Raw genomic sequence first — 24,904 nt, forward strand, 5'->3', positions numbered from 1 at the left:
ATAGAACAACAGGAAATTATTCTATGCCCTCCAGTATGTGGCTATTGAGAGCCAAACAGAAAAGTAAAGATTTCCCACACATTCCTTTCTTTCAGATTTTAACTACAAATAAAGTTCCCTTTTGAAAGATACTTTGAACTTTTTCTTCCCTTATCAGGACCTTGAAAAATTCAAATGAATACTTTTAGCTTATGTATCCAAAATACATGAAGGACTCAAGAAACTAGAAATCAACAAACTAAATAACCAAATTAATAAATGAGGTGCAAATCTAAACAGAGAAGTAGTAGTCTGTTTATGGTAGCTATGATAAACATCATGACCAAAAGTGTCTTATGAGGATATGATTATGTTGGCTGACCCATTCCAGTCCCTCATTAATGGAAACCAAGGCAGAAAATGTGGAACAAAAACTGAAACAGAAACCAGCAAAGAGAGCTGATTGCTTGCTCTCCATAGTTTTCTCATCTTGATTATATATAACTCAGGACAATCTGCCTAGGACTGGCATTATAAGCAGTGGCTGGGCATTCCCACATCAATCAGCAATCAAGAAGATGCCCCACAGACATGCCTACGGGCCAATCTGATGGAGGCAATTACTCAATAGGGGATACCTCTTCCTGAGTAACTCCAGATTGTGTCAAGTTGACAAAACCTAACAGAGGAAGCATTGTTTCTTTTCTCATTTTATATGTTGTAGTCTAGATAGAAATTCACATGTAACTTTTATGTCAATGAGATGAAAAATTTTTTCTATGGGAAGCAGGATCTCTGTCACTTTCCAATTTTTGAAATAGCTTATGTTGAGATATCCTGAGGATTCAGCTATACCACTCCTTGGCATATACTCAAAAGATCCTCCAACATATAATAAGGACATGCTCCACTACGTTCATAGCAACCTTATTTATAATAGCCAGAAGCTGGAAATAACCTAGATGTCCTCCAACAGAGGAATTGATGCAGAAATTGTGGTACATCTACACAATGGAGTACTGCTAAGCTATTAAAAATAATGAATTCATGAAATGTTTAGACAAAAGGATGGAACTAGAAAATATCATCCTGAGTGAGGTAACCCAGTCACAAAAGAACACATATGGTGTGCACTCACTTTTAAGTTGATGTTAGCCCAAAAGCTGGGAATAACGAAGATACAATTCATATGAAGCTCAAGAAGAAAGAACACCAAAGTGTGGATGTTTCAGTCCTTCTTAGAAGGGGGAACAAAATACTCACAGGAGAAAATACAAGGACAAAATGTGGAGCTCATGAAGAAAAGACCATCCAGAGATGGCCTCACCTGGGGATCCATCCCATATGCAGCCTCCAAACCCAGTCACTATTGCTGATGCCAAGAAGTGCTTGCTGACAGGAGCCTGATATAGCTGTCCTCTGAGAGGTTCTCCCAGAGCCTGATACAGATGAGGATGCTTGCAGCCAACCATCGGACTGAGCACACAGACCCCAATGGAGGAGTTAGAGGAAGGCCTGAAGGCCTGAAGGGGTTTGCAACCCCATAGGAAGAACAACAACATCAACCATCCAGAACCCCACAAGAGATCCCAGGGACTAAATCATCAACCAAAGGGTACATGTAGGAAGACTTGTTGCTCTAGCTGCATATATAGCAGAGGATGGGCTTGCTGGTAATCAATAGGAGGAGAAGCCCATGGTCCTGTGAAGGCTCACTTCTCCAGTGTAGGGGAATGCCAGCGTGTTGAGGTTGGAGCAGGTGGGTAGGACAGGGAGCATCTTCATACAAACAGTGGGAGGGGGATTGGAGAGGGAGGGACTGGAGAGGGAATAACATTTGAACTGTAAATACATAAAATATCCAATAAAAATGTTTAACACTCATGCTAAATAAGATTTTTCACAATTTTAGTAATAAGAGATTCACAAATTTAGTAGTAAAACATTGTTTGAGTGATTTGAAATAAAAATATTTAGTGGGTTTCTATTTCCTACAATTTTGTCAAAATAGCATAAGTGAGTCTAAGGTTTCCAGAAGCAGGTCATTAAGTTAATACACGTTACAGTTATGCTATCTGTTATTTTCCAAGGTCAAATGAAAGCTCTCAATAGATACTTTTCTTCCTCTTGCCCCTCTTCACTCTGCATCACTCCTTTGTCCTCCTCTGCTCCCCATAAGGATTTTTCTGTGTGTCTTGTCTCAACTGGCTCTACCTCTACACTCTTACTGCCATCTGCATGCCCCTCTCCGTGTATCTCATGTACAACATTTAGACAATAGTTTTTAAATGCCTGCAGATTTGTTTTGGATGGTTAGTGTTAAATGGTCTATACTGGTAGTAATAATGAGGACTGGAGAAAATAAAGATTAAGATGCTGATCGTGTTGGCACACAGTGAGATGCCTCACATCCAGGGCACTGTGCTGACAAAGCCAGCTTTAACAGATGTTAGTGAGTTCCCATTTGTGTTTGTAGCACTTCATTTTCTGTTATTCATATCGTCTCAAAATATGAATAAAATGTTTTCTTCGGTCTAGTGCTAGATCATTAGCATTTTAGTTTGCAGTGGGAGAAACAACCAGGAGAGAAAAATGATCTTGCTGGTGATTTGCCCAGTCAGCGATGGATGTTTTCCATAGACTTGCCTTAAAAACAGTCAGCCCATCTTATATAACCTTTCAAAATGAAGGAATACTACAATGCCCTCAATACAACAGACTTTTTCTTAATTTATTATTGGTATTTTGATATTTCAAGTCTTCAAATAATAGATGTCAACTGTAGTGGTTTTCATAGGTATGGCCTTCCATAGATTCATCTGTTTGAGTGCTTCACTTTGGGGGTAGATCTATTAGGATATGTATCCATATTGGAGGAGGTATAGCATTATTACAGGAAGTATGTCACTTTGGAGACAGGACTTCGAGATTACATATCCTCAAAGTGGGCTAGCTGAACACCGAGCCCTCTTTTGATGCCTGCTGGTCAAGATGTGGAACTCTCAGCTCCTACAGTAGTACCATGTCTGCCTGGACACGACCTTGCTTCCTGCCATGCTGACAATGAACTAAAGCTCTGAAGTTCTGAGTCAGCTCCAATTAAATGTTTTCCATTGTAAGAGTGGCCTTGGTCATGGTATCCCTTCATAGTGATAAAATCTTAACTAAGATAGTAACTATTATGATAGTAACTGTTATGTTTAATGTGAAGTGTCTCTCACAGGCTTTGTGCTTGAACACTTGTCCTCAGTTGGTGAGGATGCTTTTAGAAGGTGATTGAATCTCTGTTACATGTGTGCCATGGGAAGAACTGGTGATGATACTTCTGAACTTGGCCTGCTGTTGCTGACGCGAATTCTGTTCCATGTAAAGTCCAACAAAGGCTCCTGCAGCTTCAGGTTCATACAGCTCTTGGTCTGCAGTAGCGGAACTTCTGACAACTTTATGGATTCATATTTCTACCACCCTTCTGTATCCTTATCCCTTCCAACCAGCCCCAACACTAGGTAGGAAAGAAAAAAGGCAAGAGGAGAAATGGGTTGTCAATATTAATATTGTTTGGCTACATCCTGCTGATTAGGGATATCATATTGATTTCCTTAGGGAAATTTTGATTTTGATAGTTATGATATCTCCGCAACCAGCAACCAGCAACCAGCAACCAGCAATAGCAGCAGCTACAGCAGCAGCAGTGGCTGTACCCCTTTCTGTGCTCTTGCATGTATGCACACTTAAGAATCCTCAGAATTCCAAATGTCATACTCTTGCAGAAACCATCTGAATCAGGCAAAAACACACCCCTGCAGGAGCATGAGGCAATTCACAGTCTGCTGTTGTGTTCTGGGTTCTATAAGAAAGAAGGCTGAGCAAACCATGAGAGGCAAGCCTATAAGCAGCAGTCCTCCATGACCTTTGGCTTTTCTGGTACCTCGAGGCTCCTACCCTATGTGTGTCACTGTCCTGATTTCCTTCAATGATACAGCATGGTGTGGAAGTTTTAAGTCAAATAAACCCTTTCCTCCCCAACTTGTTTTTTTTTTTATCTTTATTAACTTTGGTATTTCATATTTACATTTCGAATGTTATTCCCTTTCCCGGTTTCCGGGCAAACATCCCCTTAGCCCCTCCCCCTCCCCCTTTATATGGGTTTTCCCCTCCCCATCCTTCCCCCATTACCGCCTTCCCCCCAACAATTAAGTTCACTCGGGGTTCAGTCTTGGCAGGACCAAGGGCTTCCCCTTCCACTGGTGCTCTTACTAGGCCATTCATTGCTACCTATGTGATTGGAGCCCAGGGTCAGATCATATATAGTCTTTAGGTAGTGGCTTAGTCACTGGAAGCTCTGGTTGCTTGGCATTGTTGTTCATATGGGGTCTCAAGCCCCTTCAAGCTCTTTCGGTCCTTTCTAAGATTCCTTCAACGGTGGTTCCGTTCTCAGTTCAGCGTTTTGCTGCTGGCATTCGCCTATGTATTTGCTGTATTCTGGCTGTGTCTCTCAGGAGAGATTTATATCCGGTTCCTGTCAGCCTGCACTTCTTTGCTTCATCCATCTTATCTAGTTTGGTGGCTGTATATGTATGGGCCACATGTGGGGCAGGCTCTTAATGGGTGTTCCTTCTGCCTCTGTTCTAAACTTTGCCTCCCTATTCCCTCCCAAGGATATTCTTGTTCCTGGTTTTTATATGAAACAATAGAGCTAACCAAAGAGAGCTAACCAAAACGTTTTATGCTCTTACTTTTCCTAGGTGTTCCAATGAAAAAAAGTCTAATTCCTCCTCATTTATTTGTGTGTTTCAAATATATTGTATTCTGTTGCCTACAAAGAAATTGAGAGGTATGTCATCTACATATTCTCAACTTACTTGGGATGAGATACCATTGGTTTACTGTTTCTTGCACTTCTACATGGATAGCACCTATGTTTTGAGGACCCAGAACACAAAAAAAAGTTATTTAAAAATTGGAGAGTTTTTTATATTCATAAAATTAGTGAGAATTTTCTATTTACCAATGATTTATTCCATCCATTGGACAGAAATATTTTCTTTCACCATGCTTTTGAGAAAAATGTTACACTAGTACAGTGCCAGTGTAATCAGGCATTATTCACATGATGATAATTAGTTTCTAAAAGTATCATTCAAATGATCTGTGGATTCAGTTGTACATTTATTTCACAGATTTTCGTGGTGGACTTACTTAGGTTGAAATTAATTTTCGGCACACTGAGTATATTAAGCTCTATTAAAATTTAATACTTACTATATATTCATGTACAAGTCTACAATTCAATATGATTTACGATCAATTATAACAGGAAGTTAGCCCCAGTATTTTACTTTTGAGAAGCTAACAGAATCATTTGTTTAATCTAACATAAAATATTTTAGTGCTTACTTGAAGCAGCATGTAAATTGTGCAATAATATCCCTCCAAAAGTTCTTGATTAGCATTACGCAGTCAATTTGAAAATTTAAGTGAATGATCTTTTAGTCTAATGAGTGCATTATTGCAATATCTTTAAATTATGCTCTTGATTTTTTTGTTTTGTAATTTTAAGTGTGCATGTGAGTGTGTACACCACATGCATAGGGTTGCACCCAAAGACACACAAGTAGGTCTTGAACCCCCTCTTGCTGGAGTTTAGGTGCTTGTACGCCAACTGATATCATACTAGGAAATGAACTCCAGTAGTCTGAAAGAGTGGTCACCCCTCTTAATCTCAGCCATCTCTCCAATCCCTCCATGGAATTATTGTTAAGAGGGTCTGAGTAAACTACTATTCATTGTAATCAAAAAGGAGGTGCATCTTGAAACTAATAAGAGTTTGAAGGCATTGATAATAAAAAGTAGCCCTAGCTTAACATGGTAGAAAAGAGGGAAATAGGTCATCTGATTAGGATAAGGCATTGTGCTGTTGTGTTTCTATTTCTTCCTTCAGTTAGCATACAAATAGGGGTATTACTTGCAGCATTTTCATATGCAAGTAGAGTGTTATATATTCTTATTTAGACCCATAACTTATTTTGACATCTTGCTGATTACTTTCTTTTTCACAAATAATCTCCCCTATTACTTCCATTTAAACATCCCTCATTCTTCTCTTTTGCTCTTCTCCCTATGTGCTCTTCTACCCTCTCACATTTCCCCATCTACTTCCATCACACACACACACACACTCGTGCACACACATGCAAACACACACATACATATATGTGTGCATCTATATACATTGTAATCTGAACCTGTCTATTTTCGCTGACATTATGAACTCTAGTTCCATCCATTTCCCCACAAAGCTTGTAATTTCTTCTTTTCAGATGATGAAAAATTCCTGTGTGACTCCTTTGAATGTCAATGAGGAACAGAACTTAGTGTAAGGCCTTCCTTCATTCCACTGAGTGTGAATCAGTGGAATTCTTCTGGAATCCTTGCTTAAGGTTACACTGTTATGGAGCAAAGGTTGACATTAGAAAGGTGCTGTTTTTTATCATGCTGATTCAGTTGGAATGTGAGTTTTGTAGCATCCCAGACCATTGGCTACTGAACTGTGACCCACAGCCCCATCTATGTTTATCCATAAAATGGAAAGTAAAATGGAAGGTGAAGCAAGGTTTTATTGAAAAGGTAGATTAGGCGTCAGGGAACTGACAAAGAAACATCATCCTATAGAAAGAATGTTATGCATTCAAAGATGTTGAGTCCACCGTACTTGCTAAGAATGTCATCTAATACTTCAAGAGTTATGGACCCGTGGAAATAAATGCCAAGAGCAAACCAGCCAAACTCAAGATCAAGTGCTCTCTGAGGGATCACACATCATTCACAGTGACCTATATTGAAGGTGTCCTTTCTTTCAGTAGACAGAATACATTACAAAAACACAGTTCTTGTAAAGGAGACCTGTTTCAGTCACTCTGTTACAATGCTGAGATCTGTGCTGTGACGTGTACTAGTCCCAACACATAGAATTTACTGAGTGATTTCCAAAGAAAAATTAAAAATATTTGGAAAAATAAAATGACCCAACCAAAGGACATAAATACAGAATGAATGGTGAAATTCAGGTAAATATTTCATGATAGCATTAACTATAAAAGTAACTCAAATTTATGTCACACTTATGACACATCCCTACTAATGTCTGTGTGGGTCTTATTTACTCTGTAGAGTCATAAACATTTATGACATATTTTCATCAATAGTTCTTAGTAGATAAAGGAGTTGAAACAAGGTTGTTAGCTAGCATAATAAATTGTCATAGCTCACATCAATTATTACCAAGGACAGTTATTCTAATAGGGGGGAAATCCTTAACAACAATTTAGAGTTACTAGATCGATTCCTAGGTCTTGCATATATTTTTTAAAAAAAATACTATGGTCAGTAAATATGTTAAAAGTAGCAACATATTATATATGAAAAAATTCTGTGGAGAAGGTCAAATGAAATTAAAAGTTCAAAATGACTGCAATATCTATAGAATGACATTGATATCTGTAATTTATATCGTATGTGTGCAGTCAAGTACTTGCAGTTCCTATGGTCAACATTTATAAAACCCAAAACTCCAATTGAAATACAAGAGGAAACACAGGAACTTTGAAAAACACCAGCATAATTAAAACTTACATTTCTAACAGACAGGAGGAAAAGGAGTTTCCCCAACCATAAGGAATCTTCCATAACTTACGTCACATCTTATGAAGGCAGACTTTCCATATAAACTTAATTGTTTTTCTGCCACCTTCATATCACGTGGAGGAAAATACATTGGTCTTAGATTTGTCTCATATAGATAAATGTCAGAAGTAATCCTCAAGTTGGCGTTAGCAAGGTCAATCACTCATCTATTAAGTCACTCGCCTAATTGTTTGGTTGCATGGTATGAGGTATTAACACACAGTGGTTGTATTGAAAGTTTTATGTGTGCTATGACAATTTAGTATGCTAATTAACAACCTTGTTTCAGCTCCTTTATCTACTAAGAACTATTGATGAAAATATGTCATGCAAAGGATACATTGTAAAGGGTTGGCCTCATCTCCAGCAGTTTGAATATTTTGATCTTCCCAAGAATAAGGCATGCCCACAGATGAGACATGTGAGCAGATGATATTCTAGAAAAAAAGAAGACCCAGGAGACTTATTCTCCTTTCCATTCTCACTTAATTCCAACAGATGTAAGTCACTTACAAAAAGTATCTGGCAGGATGTCTTCTAAGTTCAGATCGTTAAGAGCTTTATGATGTCTGTGGTCTGGCAAGGCACTAGAATGGAATTCCAATTTCACAGCTCTAAAACAGTTATGCAGAGAGAGCAACCCATGAAAGGCCAGACGCTGCTGCTCAGGTGGACTTCCCAGTCATTCGTACTGAGTGCACGCTGCATTCTCCTTTATCCTTACTGTCCAGAGTAGCAGAGCTATTTAATTCCCTTGACATTGTAATTACAAAAGGAGTGAGTTGATTCCCAACATTGAAAAGCTTAGTCGGCATAGATCATTCAACACTCCCTCACAGCAAAATTCCCAGCACATGAGTATGACACGTGGGAGCTACCAGGTTGTACATTGCATGGATGCCCTTAGACCAAGATTGCCAGACCAGGAGCACCAACAACACCAGAACTGGGTTCTAAGGTAGATTCCTGGACCAAGCTTAAAACTGTTAAATTAGAATTTCTGCTGTGCATAATGTAGTGTGCATTTATTATGCCTCTCGAAGAATAGTGAGTCTCTAGCAGGAGGGGCACAACTGCTCAGAGGTCCATACCTGCACACTGGTGTCATTATAGCTAGGACTTGACCTGGTTCTGGTCTTGCTTTGTGGGTGGCACCTGCTCTATCATATGGATGATGTAGGCAGTGGTCACTGAGAAAATATTTTGATGGAGAGATGGATATACACACATTATTTCCAGTTCATACAAACTCAGTGGCATACTAAAGATGGAACCACCATACTTTCAGAAAATAGACATGACACTAGCCATCTAGCACTGGGTTGTATGTGGCATGAGGAGGACTTAACCTGGAGGGTATTTTTTCAGAGTGCAACTATCCTCAGTCCTAGTGTGCTTTCTATTGCTGTGGTAAAGGCCATGGCCAACAGTAACTTGAAGAGAAATTGGATTATGTAACTTATACTTCCACATCACAGTCCACCCTTGAGGGAAGCCAGAACACAAATTCAGGGCAGGAAACTGGAGACAGAAACAAAAGAATACACCATAGATGAGTTCTGATTCCTAGTTTACTCTTAGATTGCTTGTTCAACCTGCTTTTCTTTTTATACCACTGAGAAACAACTTCCCAAGGGTAACACAGTTATTGGAGGTGGGCTCTCCAATATCAATCATTAATTAAAAAAAAAAAAAAAACAATTGCCTCAGAGACTTGACCATGAGCCAATCTTACTGAAGCATTTTGTCAACTGAGGTTCCCTTTTCCCATATGCCTCTAGATTGTGTTTATTTGATACAAAACTAACTGGGACACTATCCATTCTAAAGAAGCGACACATTCTAAAACTGACTATGGAGAAGTTTACCAGTCTGTCAGATGCACTTCTTGGAAATAAGTTGATGGCCCTGTACTGAGATTCCATGAGTAAAGACTTGAGTGTCTCAATCTAGAGGATAGGATTGACATTCTTACCTTTTCTTCATTAACTCCAGAAGTTTACATCATGTGTTTGCCTTTTCCTGAGAGGGGTTTCCTTGGTGTATTTAAACAGGGCTGCCTTTTCACAGACAAAATAATCTCAAAGGCTCTGAAATTCTATCTCCAAATAAAATTCTATCTCCAAATATCAAAATGTTGTTCCACATACTCCTGATGAATGGGTCAAAATAAAGGAGAATAGATCATTACAAATTTAGCTTATGGAATGTTTCAGGTAGATGTTTAGGGCATTGTGTTTCACATTTACATGATCATTGCAAGGAGAACCAACTCAATTAAATTAATTAACATATGGGATATACAAGTTATACTGTTTAGAATATACAAATTATAAATAAGTGTTTAGGACATACTACTAAATATTTGCAAGGTTTATTACTTGAAATTAAATTATAGTCCGTTGACATACCACATAGCATTTTTAAAAAGAAATGTATTGCTAGCTGAGGATATTCCCTCATCCAGGAGAAGCACCTCCCTGTTGTACTTCTCCCTAGGCATCTGAGCATGGAAGGCATCAGATATATTATGCTTTTTACTGCAGCTAATGATAGTTTGACTGTATTTCTGTCTTCTCTTCTTCATTCTACCACTTACCAATATCTGAGCTCATTGATCTTGGAATCTAGATGTATGAGCTTAACAAAGAAAGGTTTATGTATGTTTTGTTTTTTGTTTTTGTTTTTTTTTCAGGGCTGAGGACCAAACCCAGGGCCTTGCGCTTGCTAGACAAGTGCTCTACCACTGAGCTAAATCCCCAACCCCTTATGTATGTTTGTTACGGTGATCTCTTGGTGCTTTCCTAACTACCTGAATAATATGACTCAATAATATGACTCAATTAATGTATAAATTAATGCCTTTGCTATATTTTTGATCTTCTCTCACATAGTACATTTCAACCACTATTTCCCTTCTCTCCAATCCTCCCAGTCCCACTCCACTGTCTCTCTTTGCAAGATCTATTCCTTTCTGTGTTTCCCTTCAGAAAAGAGCAGGCCTCCTAAGATATCAACCAAACATGGAATAACAAACTACAATAAGACTAAGCACACCTCTTCATATTAAGGCTGAATGAGGCAACCCAGTAGGAAGAAAAGGTCCCAACAGCAAAATAAGGAGTCAGAGAAAACTCCTGCTCCCACTGTTAAGAATCCCCCAAGACAATCAAGCTATACAACAACGTTATTGACCATCAATACATATTGTAAATGTAATTCTTTATTTAAACAGCTTAAGTTATTTGTTTTGAATAACAGTACATCTAACTTAGTCTTCCATGATGAAGACTAAGGATGCCTTCCTATGGCAATCATCATGGTCACTCCTTTTCTTTCCAATTAAGGATTCCAATAATGCAATGAAGCCATACTCTTCTGTTTCTGTAACATCCTTTTATGAATGTCGGAAATTATAAAAAAGAGGGTCAAAGCACACAATGCCATGTGAAATTCAAGGGAAAGCATCTGTTTGCTTTTGGGGAAAATCTCAATACTGGAAGAAATGAGCAAAGGCCAGTCAAATGAACTTTTCGGGAGAAACCATGGAGAGAGGATGAGATCTGCATTTGCTTTATGGTCTCTCTGTTAGCAATGTTATGGAAATGCAAGAACAGGAATGTTGACTGTTCAGCAAGGCAATGTAACAATCCAGGACTCAAGTTTGTTCAGTATGGGAAGCACAGACTGACCTTCAGAGTCACGGGACCCATACAAACTGTGGGCCATCGGAGCAAGGGATATGAGAAGGATTTGTTGAACAGTTATCAAATCCCTTTACGGTCATGACGATCAACAAGGTAGCGTAAAATTCCAAGTTTGTACAAGATAAGCAAAATAAAAACCATACTTTCAGGAAGAAAACATGGTTATTTTTTTCAAGTTTAAGGCAAAGAAGGAGCCAGAAGTTAACTTGTGTGTCCTTCTTTCAAGCTGTGCAGGGCACAGAGCTCCTTCCCGGCATTCTTAGATTTGTTTGTCTTCTTCTTTAAGAATATTGTTAATATCATTTCCACAAAGGGATTAAAGTGTGGCTGAAGCAGGAGAGATAGCTTGATACATTGGGACTTTTGGTTCACAGGTTGAAATTTTGTTTGACTAAAGACCCTATCTAGAAATTTGGTGGAGAGGAAAAGTGAGCATGTTTAGGGAACAGTAGGTGATCTTAAACTAGAGGACTCCTCTCAGTTCCCAAAGCCATCAATTCAATGGGCAAAGTGATGTATTATACTCAGTATTACTGACTAAAGTTATTATTAGGGAACATTACATAACATTTGGTTGGAGAAACTCTTGGACCTTATAGCAGACTGACTTGAAATAAGCTCCTGCAGAAGTATCAACTGGCTTCCAAAATGAGACCGCAGATGTCCAGAGATCAAAGTTCACTGCCACACTGTGAACACTTCATTCATGAGTTGTATTTCCTTGGAGAAACTTCTATATTTTTCCCTATGTCACAGCCTTCCATTAAATCAGACACTGTTTTTAATTTGCAGGTGCAGCAAGCTGGCAACAATATTTATTCTCTGTTTCTTCTGAATTGAGACTCCTCAGTTGTCTGCAGAAGAATAATTTGAATGTATTTTTAAATCCCTTCAGCCTACACAAGTAGCAATCATACCCCATTGATGTGTTGAATAAACTAGAGAATCTCTCGTGAATCCATACTTGAGAGGGTCTTGCAGACATTTCCTCAGAGAAGAGCCTCTCATTCGAGGGGCAATTCAAGACAAATCAACAAAGAACATCTGCCAGTCAGAGTTTATTTCTCTTTGAGTTTCTTTCATTTTAATTTCTACATCAAGCCATTATAAATAAAAGGTTATGTTATATTATTTCCAAAGGTAGCTAGAGGTGCAGTAAGCCCACTATGGAACAATATTTAAGAAGTAATAATTTAGACCATTGTTAGTAAAGGGGAAATAAAACCATCTTGCAGGTAATTTGTATTTTCCCCAGAGTAGGGAGGTAAGAAAGAAAACAAATTTTGTTTTGTAATCACACCTTATTAGGGCTGAATGTTTACTATGGGCTTTGGTGGCTTTTTATTGGTCTCTCTCAAAACCATTCTAAAATTCGCACTCTCTGAAATTTCACATAATAAGGAAATTTACTACAGGGAGGCACAGACATAACTAGAGTTCTGTATTATTAGTGCCAATTACTGCATTCTGGATTTGAATTTATAGAGTTGCCTTTATTTGAATATTAAGTTTCAGAGTTAATATTGAAAATGGTTCTTTAAATCTATGGAGTAAAACTGGATTATGCAACAAATACTGTGATAACCATTTAGTGAAAGTAATGATATTTAACAAGTTTTCAGCCTATCATGACTGCCCTCCAAAAGACCAAACAAGCAGTTGAAAGAGTCAGATGCAGATATGTGCACCCAACCAATGAACAGAAGCTGCTGACCCTTCTGGCTGAATTAAAGAAAAGCTGGAGGAAGCTGAGGAGGAGGGCGACCCTGTAAAAGGACCAGCAATCTCAATTAACCTGGACCCCCGAGATCTTGCAGACAATGGACCACCAACCAGGCAGCATCCACCAGCTGAGATGAGGCCCCCAACACATATACAGCACAGTACTCCTGGGTCTGGGTTCAGTCAGAGAAGATGTACCTAACCCTCAAGCGACTGGAGTCCTTGGGGTGTTTAGAGGTTTGGTGGGGTGGGTGGGGTGGGGACATCCTTGTGGAGATGGGGGGGTGAGGAGGTATGGAATCTGGAACAGTAGGAGGGTGGACCAGGAGGGGAATAAAATGTGGAGTGTAAAATAAATTTTAAAAAAAGAATATAAATTCTAGTGATCTCTGACTTGAATAAGCTTAATCATCAAATGCTGGAAGAAAATCTGTCATTAAAAGGGTTGAACTGTAAAAGGTTTCTTTAAGCATGAAACATATCAAAAATCATCTTAAAAAATTTTAAATTTTATTACCAAAAATATCACAATTTCCTAAATAATGAAAAATTAAAACACCCATAACATCTTTATCTTAGTGTTTCCATTGCTGTGAAGAGATACCATGACCAAGGAAGGCACCATTGTCTTGTAAAGAACAACATTTAACTGAGGCTTGCTTAGAGGTTCAGAGGTTCAGTCCATTATCATCAAGGCAGGAAACATGGTGCTGGAGGAGCTAAGAGTTCTACATTTTGTTCAGAAGGCAAACAGGAGAAGAATGGCTTCCAGGCAGCTAAGATGCGAGATTTAAAGCCCATGCCCACAGTGACACACTTCCTCCAACGAGGCCACACCTTCTAATAGTGCCACTCCCTGGGCCAAGCATATTCAAACCATTAGAGAATTGAATGAGATTGATCACTAGAGATGTGTAATTGTGTTAGTTTTTTACTTTCCTCAAACTCAGTAATGACAAGTAGGACAAACGTGCCATTGAAAGGCATGTGTGTCTGTGTGTCTGTGTGTCTGTGCACATGTGTGCACAAGCGCACAAGCACTCACGTGCAATGGGAAAACAAGCAGAGGAATAAAGAAACTATAAGTTCTCTATACATGAGTATGATTTTAATTAATGTACAATGGTTATTCATGTCATAAGAAAAATAAAATGGACAATTAGGTGCCATGACAAAGATCTACATGTTTAACTGTTAACAGGTAACGAGAGAGGCATTTTTGTATGCATTGTTATTAAGAAAGAAAGTGTATACACACACACACACACACACACACACACACACACACACACACGCATGCACAGCCCTACCCTATAACCTTAACAAGATCACAAAATTCATAGGCATGAAGAAGTGTTCATTTCACAGTTGACACACCACAGGCAGTATGTCTAAGTACAAATTAGCTGAATGTCAACAGCCAATTCCCAGGGTCCTGGCTTTGTCAGAGTGATGTGTTTTATACTGTGTGAGAATGTGTTCTGTATTTCCTTACCTGCAGAAGGTACCTCCTAATGGGTTAAAATAAAAAGCCTATGACCTATAGGAAAAGGAAGGATAGTAATGTGGGACATCAGGCAGAGAGAGGAATTCTGGGAAAGAGTCAGGCTCCAGTGATTTGCCACAGTGAATCAGAGGCAGTCAGACTTATAAAACTGAGGAGAGGTAACCAGCCATATGGGGGAACTTAGATTAATATAAACGGGATATGTGAGTTACAATTTAGTTGGGAACAAGCCTAGTCTAATGCCTAGGAAACTATAAACATTTGTCTTCCTGCCATCATATGGGAACTGGGGCAGACATGGAAAAGGCTCACCGATTTCTTGGCCCTCGGGGGAACATCTCCCTCCTCCCCACCAGGGAACATCAGCCCTTACTGTATATCAATTTTCTCCTAGACTGCAGGAAGAATGGCAAGTTCCAAGGTTAAGAACTCCTTTAAAGTTCTTGCTTAGGATGTTCCTCAGTCTCCTGGGTAAGAGAGTAAATATGGGGATTAGAAATTCCAGGAAGACTGGAGTAGATACGGGTCTGGGTCAGGAATACCTGACAATACTTTCTCTACCTGTGGCTAGAGTTAGTTGACTGCCAAGAGAACAGGTTGCTTCTGGCAATAGAGAGTAACTTACAGGCTTCTGACCACCTGTCATCAGGGACAGTCACATGCAACTGACTATGACTTCTAAAGAGGAAGGAAAGACGAAAAGGTCAAAGAGCAGAGGTCTTGTGAAAAGACCATACTGACACAGTCTGTAGGCAGGTGACTGAAGACATTGCCACAAGGAGGCAAATAGAATATCAGAGCTTATGGAGATTCAGGTATAGTTTCCATGGAAGATTCCCTGGAAGTGGGTTTAGTTCCTTGTTGTTGAGTTTGTTTGGTTGGTTTGTTTGTTTAGAAAAATTTTAGGTAATTTCAATGCACTGGTGAATATAGACTTTAGTGTAAGTGAATTTATGCGTGTATGTGTTTATCCACTCTTCAAAAGCACTCATTATATAAAATTTTATACATGCAAAATTTTCATAAATGCAGACTTTTAAATTCATGATTCAATGAAACTTGAAATAAATTTAAAATGTCCCCAGATAGCTTGACTGCTGTAAAATAGAAGAAACCCATTTCTTAGTAAATCCCATAGAATAAGGAAAACAAATGGATTCACAGGAAATATCCTGGTGTATTTACATATTTATTATGTATATAATATATATGTCCTATATGTATATATTAAAATAATAAAATAATCAATTAGTTTAAAGGAAGAATGGAAGAAGTTGGAGAATTCTTAGGAGGCTCTGGAGGGGAAAGAGAGAAGAAAGAAAGTGACATAAATATATTTTACTTAAGATAGTTTTTCTTTTGGAGATTATAATAAAATTACAATATTTCTCCTTCATAATATGCCCTTCAAATTTCATACACCAAGCTATGTTTCTCACATTCATGGCCTGTTTTTTTCACAATTTGTTATTGCATCCAAATTTTTTTATCACGAGAAAACTACTGAAATGATTAATCACTCAGAAAAGTGTAGAATGTCATAAATAAATGTAAAATAGGAATACGGAAAGACAAAATAAAGCAGCCATCATCCACACATTCAGAATAATATAGCCATGCGCAAATGATCTGCCATGTGCACCATCAATAAAGTGTGTCCTCATGCTGCTTTTCTAAAGATTAATGTAAAAGGATTTAGAAGACTCTAGTGAAATTAGGAATCAGGAAAAGAGAAAAGCAGGGTTGGGATTCAGAGCAATCAATTACATTTGTAGGAAATATTAAAGGTCGATAAGATAGGTCATCACAACCATTCATAATGGTGACTCAACGACGTCAGGGACCTAACTGAAGTGACACCAAGAGTTAGAACATTTAATGGGATTCGCAGAAAACTGATAACAGGAAGTATTGCTCTTCATGATTGTGAAGACAGAAGTCAAGGATGGAAAGACCTAGAAACCACAGCTTCTCTTTCTGTGTCTGCCTTTCCTTGGAGCATAGGGTGGAGGTTAACTGAGCACTCAAGTGCAGTACAGAGCATTTGTTTGGAACAGTCACGCAGTCCTGAGGAGATTTTCTTTTAATCTTTTAATTTTGAGGTTGTATTTTAGTTAAAACATTCCCCTTTCCCTTTCCTAACTCCAAACACTCCCAAATACCCCTCCCTGCCCCCTTCAAATTCATGGCCTCTTTTTTCATCAATTCGTTACTATATGCTTATAGGTACTTACACATACATATATTTTACTCAATATAACCTGTTGATTCCATAAAATTTTACTGAAATAAAATAATCTTTATATTTAGCTGGTTAACTTTTTTGAGCTAATGTAATATTTTTAGAGTCATACCCTATCCACCATTAAAAGACAGGATAGTTTACTGTGGGTAATCCTGGAGAACCCAAGGGTACCACAGGTGCAGCTTACAATTTTCATGATGTGAAAACCTTCGAGTAGCTGTTAGTGTGTTTCAGTGATGACAATGGATTGTTTCTAAGGTAATCATACATTCTTGCCTTGTTGTTGTTTGATTGTTATTTTTCCCTGTTGGTAGCAGAAGAATGAACTGCAGGATGTCATCTCTCTTGTTCTTAAGGATGTTTTGAAACATCCTGGACTTACTGTCATTCATTAGCTGGTTGACCTGGTAAGTAACTGGATTTTTACTTTTGTCTTTGCCAGTGTGAGATTACGGGCACAGGACTACTGACTACTATGTTGCATTGGCAATAGTGCACTGCATGTGTTTTATTATATATTCCTAAATCAGTTCATCTGTGCCTGCTTACTACTAATAGGATGTATAGCAAATGCCAATCCCTATCTGATTAACTTGTCCATGCTATGACTTCACCCTGTGGTGATAGATTACTCATTAATATAGCACAAGAACATGATATTCCCATGCATAAAAAAATTCCTCATTGAAAACATGATTATTTAGATATAGATTTTCTAGATCAAAGTGTTCCTGATCCCGTAATTGAACAGATCCCAGAGAAATAAACCAGTGGAGAAAGTAATAGGCAAGTATCCTTGAGCCCAGCACAATGGCCATGTCTGCATTGGACTATTATCCTTAATTCAGGTTGTCAGCTTTGTGTGTGATGTGAGTTGACAGGTATTTAATACTTTTCCATTTTCTCATATTAATAGTAAACTTTGCACTGAAAATTTTCAGTATTAAACACATGTTGTTTTAGATTATATATCCTACGAATCCACCCTTCTACTACACAGATGTATCAGCAGGTTTATTTTAATGGTTTATTTAATATGTATGAATATCTGTCTGTATGTATTTATACAAAAAAATCTGGTTTTCCTTTTTTGGGGTTGGGGGGTGGGGTGGGATGAGGCCATTACCTGAAATGAATTTGACTTTCTGCTTTTTAAAATTTAAGATGTCTTCAAAAAGTGATGAGAAGTCACATTCTATTTTGGACTTAATTATGTGATCCGCGATGAACGCAACAGCTTGTCATACTAATCGCTTCCTAAATGGCATCAGGCAAAACCGGCGACACAAAATTGTCAAGTGGCAAATTTCACAACAGGGTAAAGTGTTCCATTAAAGAACGGTGAAGGTATAGGATATTTAAGCAGCCTCATTGACTTTTACGGACGTCGTCCCAGGAAGCCAACTTTCGGAAGGCAGTACCTTCTCCTCGCTGCCAGTCAGCGTGGTGTGTGGGTCTCCTCTTACCTCATCCTGATCTCAACCTGATGAAGTACAGTACCATCTGCTCCCTCCGTTTCAGAGTTAATGTCGGGATAGAACATTCTTCACATAAAACGGCTCATTGCACTTTCCATCCCCACCACTGAATCATAAAATATCTCTGTTTGGTTTTGTTGCCTAGAAACTTAAGCCCACAGTATATTTACGTCCATAAGTATATATAACTTTATCAAAGAGTCACATAGAATTTCATGAGAGGTATCTATTTACATAACTGCGATACGGATTCTGTGTATATAAGTCATATGCTCTGTATTTCCTCGCTGTATTTGTTAACTGTAAATTAGTTACATGAAACATGTATTTTCTACCTTAAAATGAAAGCCATTACAGATAAGCTTCATACTTTGAAACTTTTGTCCTTCTACATCTGCACACTAGATCAAAATCGTAACTTATGTTTTTCACGGGAACATAACGGACTCTGTGGAGAAACGAACACTCAAAGTATGTCACATATCGAAGCGTATTCTGACCATAACTTTCATAGCTTTTGAATTCTGGTGGAAGAAATGAAACATGATAATTAAAACAGTAGTTTGATTCTATTTTTTTATGTGATATTACATTCAGAGGTAAATAACTCGAGCCTATTATAGCAACCATATGACATTAAAGATCCCAAAGAAGAACTGGCGAGCTTTCCATCCACCAGCTCCTCCTTATCTATATACCCATGTAGGGAAGGTTGAATCTCTTTACTAAGCGTTTTAATCGTATGGTAGTCTGAGTGAAGCAAACCCCTCCCGAAGCTCCTGTATTTGAACACTTGGACCCCATTTGGAGGCACTGTTGAGAAGGTTATGGAACCTCTGGGAGGTGGGAATTTGGTTTGCTGAAGGAAGTATGTCACTGGGAGCAGGCGTTGAGTCTGCAGGTCATTCCCTTGCCCCAGTGCCCTTCCCTGGGTAGGTAAAATGCTTGCTTACTTGCTTATGGCCAAACTGCCTCAGACTCCTGCTGTTACTCCTTCCTGGGCTGTTGACTTACCCTCGCTCCAGGAGGAACTGTGCAGCTCTCTGAAACTATACACTAAAGAAAGCTAAATAACTCTTTTATCCTTTACTTCGCTATTGATGGTGGTCCTCTATCATGGTAACAGGGAATAAAAGCAGCCAGAAGGGAAGGAAATAGATGCATTTCACACTGCTCGGCAGAGAGCACCGTTCATTCCGCACTATCACCTGAAGATCATCCTCAGTGTTTGAGCATGCGTCCTGGACACACTGACTGCCAAAGGGACAGGGAGTACAGTTTATCAGGTTCTACACTGTGCTCCTCCCGCAGAACTTCCACCTCATAGGCACATCTTTCCTAAACACTTAGATTATTTACTAAATAATAAATTCCTTTAGCAATGTTTAGAAACATGTTTAAATTTCAAACTAATGGTGTGGTGAAGTTACGATCCCTTTAGTATTGTGGGTCAGGACATGTGGAGACCATCCTTCTACCATACGCACACATTTTCATGGGAGAGCTTGAAGCGCTCCACCTCACTTACACTTCTCATGTGCAAAACTGTTCATTTTGGTGAGTTTGTTAAACCAACAGCAGTTTACAACTTTAGAACCAAAAATGTTAGAGAAATTTGCTCAGACATTTTAGTTACTTTTATTTTCATTGTCTTATACTCAAAACCAATTATATTTTAAATGAAAGGATATCTTAAAAGACTTTCATGAACAATCAAGATATGAGCTTATCAAATCCAAGAATCAGAGATGGAAAATGCACTATGCTGCCTGTGTGTTACCATTCCATGGCTGCCCAATCCTACAGCACAAAGAGGTTTTCCTCATTTATTTTTAACTTCAATTATGATTTCTCATTTAAGGGATAGTTGGATGATAAACAATGAGTTATGAGTTACTGTGTTACTTCTGGGTTTTTTGTTTGGTTTGACTTGTAGACTGTGACTTGTTATTTCACACTAAATACAAAACAAGGCAACTTAGTCTTATTTCCCCACCCTCTAATAAAAGAGATTATAAGTGAGTATCCATCTACGTTTGTTGCAGCTTCCAGTAGGGAGGCTCAGATCTAGAAACACTGAACCTACACCAGGGTAATATGGAGGTCAGATTTAACTAGGATCTGAGTGATACACTGTGGCAAACAGAAGCAAGGAAGGAAATGAGGATACTGCACTGCAGTGCTGAGGATACAGCTCTGTTACATCACGTTTGCAACTGTGGGGAAAGCCTGGGTTTCTACGTACACTTTTTATTTAATTTTTTAACTTTATAGGTTCTTTGTGTATGTATTATGGATTCCAGTTTTATGTTTTTATGGGAAGCCCTGGGTTTTAATGTGTCGTACTAGGAATAGGAACTTCAAAGACGCACTGTTTTCAATAGTTCAAAGTACCTTAGAGTACTACAGTTAATTTTACTATGCGAAATCAATAAACACACTGTAATTCACACTGATGTAAAATGTATTCAAATTTAAAAGCCAATACACAGTTGCAGTTTCGAGGCATTTCACAGAGACTGAAAAGGATCAAGCATGCTTGAAACTTCTGTATCTGTAGCATCTGAAATAATGCATATTTCTTCCGACATGGAAGAGCTGGCTCTTTATTGCTGTAATCTTTTTATCTGTTATAAATTTGACATTTTCAGCATCTCCATGTTAATGATGATTTTATAGTCAAAAATTGATTTCTGAATCTGGTGTTATTGATAGATGTTTATTTTTTTAAAACAGTTAATTTACAACAACTATTAATTTACATAGGATTCTAATGTGTAATCAATATAATTCAATGACCTGAGTTTCTTATCCTCTAAGAAAGAAAATGACCAAGAGTACACTTTACTGAAACATCCAGCCTTCTAATTGTCCCAGATAGCTGTACTTAGGATGATTCATTTTTAATGTACAGTAATAATAAGTTAGCATAACAATTAGGATTCCAGAAAGAAATATATGAAACTTACAAAGAGCAAACCTGAGTTAAATATTTACGACATTGTGTACAGGTGGCACAGATAGTAATTATAGAATGAAATAAAAATTCCTGCATACCAGGCTGCCTGTGATAAGGTGTGGCACTAAGCCAATTCAAGACACTATCTGAAGGGAAAGAGGGAAAAGGTGGCATACCATTTTCTTGTTTTTGGTCCCAATCCCCTCTTGGCTTTTGGATCAAGGCATCACAGAGCTAGAATGTTGTTTTTGAACAGTCTATAAAAGTCTTCCTCTGATGGAGAGTATAAGAGAGGAACACATCTGGGCATAGCAACAGGGAAAAATCAACCACTGAACATGTGCTGACTTATAGAAATAGTCATGTGACATTGACTAGACAGTAAAATAAAATGAAACCATGTAGGGCTTTCCAGAAGACAAAGCTAGCATTGAAAATTACATTTTATATTACAATGACTATTCCCTATTAACTTGTATTCACGCACCTTGTCAACATAGTAATAATGGATCATAACAAAGATGACAAGAAGACAAATGAGTGGTGATACATTTTCAAATGCAGTTCTCAATGAAAATTAATTGTACAAGGCATAATTATTACAGAGTACATTTTCTTGCATTTTGATTCATTTGGGCTCAGTCTTGTAGGGAAATTACGTATGCTAAATATCCTCATAATTTCATTCAATAACATTAAACTTGACTATTAAGGAAAATGTCATCTTGGCCTTTTTACTTCTGAATGTTGCTAAAAAAATGCACGGAATGGTTTGATTAAGGCAAGTCATTTAGGTGTAAATTTATTTTCATATTACTAGAGTACAGTGGGATCTTGTATGTCCTTGTTTTTCATGGTAGATTTATTTTCTTAAGGCTTATTTGTTTTAATTATTTGTGAGTAAATATGTCTGTTTGGAGGCACATGCATATGAGTAAAGGTACCAGCAGAAACTGAAAAGATATCAGGTTCCTAGGAACTGGATTGTGAGCTGGCAATTATGAGCTGCCTGACCATGGTCCTTTGCTGAACCTCTGCCTCTTTTTTCCCTTCTGGTTAAGACAGGACTACTTTCACTGCGGTGCTCAGATTTACAAGAGATAAGTAGCTTCAACAATGGGTCTCAGAATCATATCATGGAAAAGCAGAGATCTGAAGCCTTCCCTAATGATTGCACTTGCTCTGTGGTTTCTGCTGGACTGGAGCAAGTCAACTTCCACTCAGGACTTTCTAATTATACTTGAGTGCCATATGCCGGTGTTGACTGAGAGAGTACCTAGGTTCCTATATAGAGCTGGGCGATACCATACTAAAAGCAGTTCTCTGTTGATGCTGCCCAGACTCAACTACACTCACTCCTGTGATGGAACACTTTTTACTATAGTATTTTTTGATTAATTTTTGATTAATTGAAGATCCAGTTATTTGATCTTTCTTTCATTGTTATTTCTTTAATTTCACTTAAAGATTCCCAACTGATATAAGTGAACATCTGTCAACTTGACAAAAGCCTGGAACCAACTGGGAAAAACAAACGCCAACTGAAGAAATGCCTCTCAGATTGACCAGAAGTATGCTTAAGAGATATTTTCTTGATTGTTCACTGAGGCAGGAGAGCCAAGTCCACTGCAGGGATGTCATGGTCAGGTGATCCGGGGCTATCTATATAAGAGAGGTAGCTGAATGAGAGGAAGCCAGTAATTAACTTCCTCCCTGATTTCTTCTTTACCCTTTTATCTGGAGTTCCAGTTTTAGCTTTCATTCCAATGGACTATAACCCATAAGATGAAATCAGCCTTTTCCTCACTAAGTAACTTGTGTTAATGGTGTTTATTGCATCAACACAAAGCAAACTAGGATATGGCATTATTCCACAACCATAAAGATTTTGTTCCCCAGATTAATAGTATAAAAATTTATGAAGTTCAATTTTGTACTTAGGTATTTTTCTTCCATATGGCATAGAAATACTTTGAAAGTGAATTAAACTTCTAATAGACTTCTTATACGAATGTTTCTTGATAACTTTAATGTTTCTATGATTGTGTTTCTTCATTATGTTCACCTGTGGCCAACAATGTTCACATGGCTGTAGAGATCACAGTGTGGTTGGGTAGGGCAGTGTTCCAATTTCAGTGAGGTATGTAGTTCTATTCTCTACCAGACTGAGAGGTAAGATTTTAATTAGGGAAAAGAAATGGAAAGTTTTCCCACCCTTTCCATGTGAAGCCTATAATGTGGATGTCGCCTATGTATCGGGTTCTCTCTCTTTCTTGTTCTCTCTCTCTCTCTCTCTCTCTCTCTCTCTCTCTCTCTCTGTGTGTGTGTGTGTGTGTGTGTGTGTGTGTTGTTGTTGTTGTTGTTGTTGTTGTTGCTTTTAAAGATCACTTAGTAATATTAGGGTGGATGAAGAACCATGAATCATTCTGTAATCTATGAATTCATGAAGATACAGAATTAGATTAGAAGGCAGTTTTTAATGTGCTTCCTGGGAGGGTGTTTTCAGTGTACAGAAACAGAAGATCAGGATGTGAGGTCTCACAAAAATGTCTGCTATCCCTCACTACTTACTGATCCTTCCATGAGTGCTTGCTGGTGAAGTTTCCATGTAAGGACTATATTTCCTAACTCCTCTGGCTACTGGATGATTTGTGTGAGCCTCCCACTGCCCCATAAATATTTCCCAAGCAGTTCCCCTTTCCTGCCTTGATATGTACTGACTGCAAACCAGCTAGGGAGGATGGCAGTGAGTCCAGCAGCCCAGAAAGCTGTATGAATGTTTTACAAAAAAAAGACAACTTCACTTCCTGGCTGTCAGTGGTTCTGGACACGTGTTAAATAATAACGCCTCAATTGTTTAAGTGACTGAGATTTTGAGCCTCTTTAAAAGCAGGTACTGCAATGGGCTTTAATGCAGCAGCAAATGCCAGCTGTGGCATGTAGAGAGCAAACAACTAAAATGCTGTTTCATTTTCCTTTTTCTTAGAGAAAAATATTCAAAATGGAAAAATCACGGCCAACCTCACTGGAAATAAAATCAAAGTTCAAAGTACCCTACATCACACTAAGCACTTGCAATGAAACCGACTATTTTCAACCTCCGGTTAAACTGTAACAAGTCAGTCCTGCAAAGAGCAGGAAAGCAGGATTCAAGAGAAAAAAAAGTCACAGTGGTATTTAAGTCCATCGTCCTTGCTTTAACTTCTAGTAATGCCATGAAAAGTAAGAAGAAAGCCAGTTACACTTAAAGGAATGTAGCTATATGGCCTATAAAATTACTTACAATTCCTTGTACTTTCTCATCTACTTGGCATGTTAAACTCAGAGACAGATGATTGTTCTTATCAGAGAACAGTGCCTAACAGAGAAAGTCTCCAACCAAATGCTTAGGTAGAAGCTGGCGGTGGGGGCAGGGGAGAGGGCGGTGGTGGAGGTGGTGGTGGAGAGCCCATGGTTGTTTTCATATTTTGGTTTTTTGTTGTTTTTTTTTTTTTTGTTTTGTTTTCTTCACAGGTGGTACACCATAGGGATCCTTTGGCAGTGTAGGATTATCTCCTACTACCTAACAGGATAGCTAAACTTGCTGTGCTCTTGTCTCTTTCTGTGATGCCTGCCAGCTTTGTC

This window comes from Rattus norvegicus, chromosome 18 (assembly GCF_021556685.1).
Source record: "Rattus norvegicus strain SHRSP/BbbUtx chromosome 18, alternate assembly SHRSP_T2T, whole genome shotgun sequence".
Lineage (NCBI taxonomy): Eukaryota > Metazoa > Chordata > Mammalia > Rodentia > Muridae > Rattus > Rattus norvegicus.